Source organism: Gasterosteus aculeatus, unplaced genomic scaffold (assembly GCF_964276395.1).
Source record: "Gasterosteus aculeatus unplaced genomic scaffold, fGasAcu3.hap1.1 HAP1_SCAFFOLD_27, whole genome shotgun sequence".
In the NCBI taxonomy this organism is placed as follows: Eukaryota; Metazoa; Chordata; class Actinopteri; order Perciformes; family Gasterosteidae; genus Gasterosteus; species Gasterosteus aculeatus.
Genome location: NW_027554885.1, coordinates 285,001 through 292,500, shown reverse-complemented (window position 1 = coordinate 292,500; position 7,500 = coordinate 285,001).

Genomic DNA, 7,500 nt, shown 5'->3' with positions numbered 1-7,500 from the left:
GCGCACCAACCCACCCGGGCATAGAGGCCGACCCGCGTTCCGGGGAACCCTCCGCCCATCTGGCGGGGGCCCCCGGGTGGCGGGTCACGGTTGCAAATCGGTCAGAATTTTCACGTAAAGCATTTCCTCCACCGGCGCGCCCCGGCCGAAGCCAAAGCGCCCGGGGATGGCGCACCGCCGGCGGGCGCGCGCACCGGAGGCGGGCCGCCCCGCCTCCGCTCGAGCAATCTCGTTCGATCAAAGTGTTTCACCCACCGGCGCGCCCCGGCCGAAGCCAGGGCGCACCGGAGGCGGGCCGCCCCGCCGCCATCTCTCTCGCTCAGCGATCCATCCGCGAAACCCACCGACCAGCCACAGTGCCCGGAACGAGGCTCCGGTTCGTTCACCCTCGCCACTGTCCGAGGGCGTCCGAAAATACTGAGGTCTGAGTCGGATCCAAAACGCACAAACGTCGGTCCTCACTCCTGGAGGCCTATGTTTCTAAAAACCAGGTTTCTGAAATCTGCGACCTGGTGGCCCAGTGATGTCGGCTACAACTTTTTTTTTCCAGTCCGCTCAAAATTCTCCAGGCATTTTCTGAGCTTTCCTTCACATAGTCCGACTTTTACTTAGTTTCTGACGGAGCCAAAAAAGTCCGGGTTTTTTTGCCCTCCTTATCGTCCCGACTGGAAACTTTAACTTCGTATTTTAAGTCAGAAAATTAAAGTCCTTTTCATCCAGGAGACCGACCCTTCCTGCAAAGCGTCCCAAATGGTCCTTCGTCGTCGGATATCTGTCGGGAAATACCGCTCTATGGAACTGTTTATTTCATCCATCCACTGCACCTGCTGTTCTGACATCAGCATCCGAGAATAGTGTCCCGTACTGGGACATGGTCTGGCATATCCCGCTCTCTGGAACTCTGTATTCATCCATGCGTTACACCTGCTGTTCTGACATCAGCATCCGAGAATAGTGTGCCGTTATGGGACATGGTCTGGGATCTCCTGCTCTATGGAACTGTTTACTTCATCCATCCACTGCACCTGCTGTTCTGCCATCAGTGTCCGACAATAGCGCTTCATCATCGGATAACTGCCGTGAGATACCGCTCTCTGGAACTGTTTCTTTCATCCATCCACCGCACCTGCTGTTCTGCCATCAGTGTCCGACAACAGCGCTTCTTCATCGGATATCAGCCGGGATCTCACGCTCTCTGGAACTGTTTATTTCATCCATCCACCGCACCTGCTGTTCTGACATCAGCATCCGAGAATAGTGGCCCGTACTGGGACATGGTCTGGGATCTCCCGCTCCATGGAACTGTGTTCTGTTTATTTCCTTCATCCACTGCACCTGCTGTTCTGACATCAGCATCCGAGAATAGTGTCCCGTACTGGGACATGGTCAGGGATCTCCCGCTCCATGGAACTGTGTTCTGTTTATTTCCTTCATCCACTGCACCTGCTGTTCTGACATCAGCATCCGAGAATAGTGTCCCGTACTGGGACATGGTCAGGGATCTCCCGCTGTCTGGAACTGTGTATTCATCCATCCAGTGCACCTGCCGTTCTGCCATCAGTGTCCGAGAACAGTGCTTCTTCATCGGATATCAGCCGGGATCTCACGCTCTCTGGAACTGTTTATTTCATCCATCCAGTGCACCTGCCGTTCTGCCATCAGTGTCCGAGAACAGTGCTTCTTCATCGGATATCAGCCGGGATCTCACGCTCTCTGGAACTGTTTAATTCATCCATCCACTGCACCTGCTGTTCTGCCATCAGTGTCCGACAATAGCGCTTCTTCATCGGATATCAGCCGGGATCTCACGCTCTCTGGAACTGTTTATTTCATCCACCGCACCTGCTGTTCTGCCATCAGTGTCCGACAACAGCGCTTCATCATCGGATAACTGCCGTGAAATACCGCTCTCTGGAACTGTTTATTTCATCCACCGCACCTGCTGTTCTGCCATCAGTGTCCGACAACAGCGCTTCATCATCGGATAGCTGCCGTGAAATACCGCTCTCTGGATCTGCTCTGTTCTGGCAGGTAATCAGGGAGATTTTAAGTAGATGAGTGTCCGGGAATAGTGCACTGCACTCGGGCAGGTCACGCCGCGTAACCCGCCCCGTATCCCGGTTCCCGAACCCGCTTTTCCGCCCAAAGTTGTCCGAAGATGCTTAGGCCCAGCTGGGGAACGCTCCCCACGAAGCCCGGGTCTCAGCCCTGGAGCCCTGTGTTTCCGAAAACCAGGTTTCTGAAATCTGCGACCTGGTGGCCCAGTGATGTCAGCTGGAACTTTTTTTTTCCGGTCCGCTCAAAATTCTCCAGGGGATTTTAGGGCTTTGCGCCACATATTCCGACTTTTACTTAGTTTCTGACGGAGCCAAAAAAGTCCGGGTTTTTTTGCCCTCCTTATCGTCCCGACTGGAAACTTTAACTTTTTTTTTAAGTCAGAAAATTAAAGTCTTTTTCATCCAGGAGACCGACCCTTCCTTCAAAGTGTCCCATACAGTGCTTCGTCATCGGACATCGGCCGGGATCTCACGCTCTCTGGAACTGTTTATTTCATCCATCCACTGCACCTGCTGTTCTGACATCAGCATCCGAGAATAGTGTCCCGTACTGGGACATGGTCTGGGTTCTGCCGCTCTCTGGAACTCTGTATTCATCCATGCGGTACACCTGCTGTTCTGCCATCAGTGTCCGTGAACAGTGATTCTTCATCGGATATCAGCCGGGATCTCACGCTCTCTGGAACTGTTTAATTCATCCATCCACTGCACCTGCTGTTCTGACATCAGCATCCGAGAATAGTGTCCCGTACTGGGACATGGTCTGGGATATCCCGCTCTCTGGAACTATGTTCTGATTATTTCCTTCATCCACTGCACCTGCTGTTCTGACATCAGCATCCGAGAATAGTGTCCCGTACTGGGACATGGTCTGGGATATCCCGCTCTCTGGAACTATGTTCTGATTATTTCCTTCATCCACTGCACCTGCTGTTCTGACATCAGCATCCGAGAATAGTGTCCCGTACTGGGACATGGTCTGGGATCTCCCGCTCCATGGAACTGTGTTCTGTTTATTTCCTTCATCCACTGCACCTGCTGTTCTGACATCAGCATCCGAGAATAGTGTCCCGTACTGGGACATGGTCTGGGATATCCCGCTCTCTGGAACTATGTTCTGATTATTTCCTTCATCCACTGCACCTGCTGTTCTGACATCAGCATCCGAGAATAGTGTCCCGTACTGGGACATGGTCTGGGATATCCCGCTCTCTGGAACTATGTTCTGATTATTTCCTTCATCCACTGCACCTGCTGTTCTGACATCAGCATCCGAGAATAGTGTCCCGTACTGGGACATGGTCTGGGATCTCCCGCTCCATGGAACTGTGTTCTGTTTATTTCCTTCATCCACTGCACCTGCTGTTCTGACATCAGCATCCGAGAATAGTGTCCCGTACTGGGACATGGTCTGGGATCTCCCGCTCTCTGGAACTATGTTCTGATTATTTCCTTCATCCACTGCACCTGCTGTTCTGACATCAGCATCCGAGAATAGTGTCCCGTACTGGGACATGGTCTGGGATCTCCCGCTCTCTGGAACTATGTTCTGATTATTTCCTTCATCCACTGCACCTGCTGTTCTGACATCAGCATCCGAGAATAGTGTCCCGTACTGGGACATGGTCAGGGATCTCCCACTGTCTGGAACTGTGTATTCATCCATCCGCTGCACCTGCTGTTCAGCCATCAGTGTCCGTGAACAGTGCTTCTTCATCGGATATCAGCCGGGATCTCACGCTCTCTGGAACTGTTTATTTCATCCATCCACTGCACCTGCTTTTCTGACATCAGCATCCGAGAATAGTGTCCCGTACTGGGACATGGTCTGGGATCTCCCGCTCTCTGGAACTATGTTCTGATTATTTCCTTCATCCACTGCACCTGCTGTTCTGACATCAGCATCCGAGAATAGTGTCCCGTACTGGGACATGGTCAGGGATCTCCCACTGTCTGGAACTGTGTATTCATCCATCCGCTGCACCTGCTGTTCAGCCATCAGTGTCCGTGAACAGTGCTTCTTCATCGGATATCAGCCGGGATCTCACGCTCTCTGGAACTGTTTATTTCATCCATCCACTGCACCTGCTGTTCTGACATCAGCATCCGAGAATAGTGTCCCGTACTGGGACATGGTCTGGCATATCCCGCTCTCTGGAACTATGTTCTGTTTATTTCCTTCATCCACTGCACCTGCTGTTCTGACATCAGCATCCGAGAATAGTGTCCCGTACTGGGACATGGTCTGGCATATCCCCCTCTCTGGAACTATGTTCTGTTCATTTCCTTCATCCAGTGCAACTGCTGTTCTGCCATCAGTGTCCGACAATAGCGCTTCATCATCGGATATCTGCCGTGAAATACCGCTCTCTGGATCTGCTCTGTTCTGGCAGGTAATCAGGGAGATTTTAAGTAGATGAGTGTCCGGGAATAGTGGGCCGTTCTGGGACTTGGTCTGGGATATCACACTCTCTGGAACTATGTTCTGTTTATTTCCTTCATCCAGTGCACCTGCTGTTCTGCCATCAGTGTCCGACAATAGCGCGCCGTTCTGGGACTTGGTCTGGGATATCACGCTCTCTGGAACTATGTTCTGTTTATTTTCTTCATCCAGTGCACCTGCTGTTCTGCCATCAGTGTCCGACAATAGCGCGCCGTTCTGGGACTTGGTCTGGGATATCCCGCTCTCTGGAACTATGTTCTGTTAATTTCCTTCATCCAGTGCACCTGCTGTTCTGCCATCAGTGTCCGACAATAGCGCTTCATCATCGGATATCTGTCGTGAAATACCGCTCTCTGGAACTGTGTATTAGTCCGTCCGCTGCACCTGCTGTTCTGACATCAGCATCCGAGAATAGTGCGCCGTTCTGGGACATGGTCTGGTCTCTGCCGCTCTCTGGAACTCTGTATTCATCCATGCGTTACACCTGCTGTTCTGACATCAGCATCCGAGAATAGTGTCCCGTACAGGGACATGGTCTGGTCTCTGCCGCTCTCTGGAACTCTGTATTCATCCATGCGTTACACCTGCTGTTCTGACATCAGCATCCGAGAATAGTGTCCCGTTCTGGGACATGGTCTGGTCTCTGCCGCTCTCTGGAACTCTGTATTCATCCATGCGTTACACCTGCTGTTCTGACATCAGCATCCGAGAATAGTGTCCCGTTCTGGGACATGGTCTGGTCTCTGCCGCTCTCTGGAACTCTGTATTCATCCATGCGTTACACCTGCTGTTCTGACATCAGCATCCGAGAATAGTGTCCCGTTCTGGGACATGGTCTGGGTTCTGCCGCTCTATGGAACTGTGTGTTCATCCGTCCACTGCACCTGCTGTTCTGCCATCAGCATCCGAGAATAGTGCCCCGTACTGGGACATCAGCCAGGACGCACCGCCGTCATCTCGTTCGTTCGCTCAGTCATCCATCCACGAAAGCTACCGATCAGCCACAGTGCCCGGAATGATGCCTCCTGCCGGGGTAGCGTCCGCTTGCTCCCCGACAGCCAGTTCTGCATGAGGCTCCGGTTCTTCCACCCCCGCCACTGTCCGGGGGTGTCCGAAAAAACTGAGGTCTGAGTCGGATCCGAACCGCACAAACGCCGGTCTTCACGACTGGAGGCCTATGTTTCTAAAAACCGGGTTTCAGGAATCTGCGACCTGGTGGCCCAGTGATGTCGGCTGGAACTTTTTTTTTCCGGTCCGCTCAAAATTCTCCAGGCATTTTCTGAGCTTTCCTTCACATATTCCGACTTTTACTTAGTTTCTGACGGAGCCAAAAAAGTCCGGGTTTTTTTGCCCTCCTTATCGTCCCGACTGGAAACTTTAACTCCGTATTTTAAGTCAGAAAATTAAAGTTCTTTTCATCCAGGAGACACGACCCTTCCTTCAAAGTGTCCCATACAGTGCTTCGTCACCGGACATCGGCCGGGATCTCCCGCTCTCTGGAACTGTGTATTCATCCATGCGGTACACCTGCTGTTCTGCCATCACTGTCCGGGAATAGTGTGTCGTTCTGGGACTTGGTCTGGTCTCTGCCGCTCTCTGGAGCTCTTTATTCATCCATGCGGTACACCTGCTGTTCTGCCATCACTGTCCGGGAATAGTGTGTCGTTCTGGGTCATGGTCTGTGATATCACGCTCTCTGGAACTCTTTATTCATCCATGCGGTACACCTGCCGTTCTGCCATCACTGTCCGGGAATAGTGTGTCGTTCTGGGACTTGGTCTGGTCTCTGCCGCTCTCTGGAGCTCTTTATTCATCCATGCGGTACACCTGCTGTTCTGTCATCACTGTCCGGGAACAGTGTGCCGTTCTGGGACTTGGTCTGGTCTCTGCCGCTCTCTGGAGCTCTTTATTCATCCATGCGGTACACCTGCTGTTCTGCCATCACTGTCCGGGAATAGTGTGTCGTTCTGGGACTTGGTCTGGTCTCTGCCGCTCTCTGGAACTCTTTATTCATCCATGGGGTACACCTGCTGGTCTGCCATCACTGTCCGGGAATAGTGTGCCATTCTGGGTCACGGTCTGGGATATCACGCTCTCTGGAGCTCTTTATTCATCCATGCGGTACACCTGCTGTTCTGCCATCACTGTCCGGGAATAGTGTGTCGTTCTGGGTCATGGTCTGGTCTCTGCCGCTCTCTGGAGCTCTTTATTCATCCATGCGGTACACCTGCTGGTCTGCCATCACTGTCCGGGAACAGTGTGCCGTTCTGGGTCATGGTCTGGGATATCACGCTCTCTGGAACTCTTTATTCATCCATGGGGTACACCTGCTGGTCTGCCATCACTGTCCGGGAATAGTGTGCCATTCTGGGTCACGGTCTGGGATATCACGCTCTCTGGAGCTCTTTATTCATCCATGGGGTACACCTGCTGTTCTGCCATCACTGTCCGGGAATAGTGTGTCGTTCTGGGACTTGGTCTGGTCTCTGCTGCTCTCTGGAGCTCTTTATTCATCCATCCACTGCACCTGCTGTTCTGCCATCACTGTCCGGGAATAGTGTGTCGTTCTGGGACTTGGTCTGGGTTCTGCCGCTCTCTGGAGCTCTTTATTCATCCATGGGGTACACCTGCTGGTCTGCCATCACTGTCCGGGAACAGTGTGCCGTTCTGGGTCATGGTCTGGTCTCTGCCGCTCTCTGGAGCTGTTATTTTCCTCCATCCGGTACACCCACTGCTCTGCCATCACTGTCCGAAAATAGTGCTCCGAAATCGGGTAAGTCGCGCGGGGAGCCACCCCTGTATCTCGGCTCCAGGAGCGTCTTTCCGCCCGGGGCCTGGCCCACTATGCTTAGGTCCAGCTGGGGAACGCTCCCCCCGAAGCTCGGGGCCCTGTCCTGGAGATCTCTGTTTCCGAAAACCAGGTTTCTGAAATCTGCGACCTGGTGGCCCAGTGATGTGAGCTAAAAAAAAATTTATCGAAGCGATCTAAAAAAGCCCAGG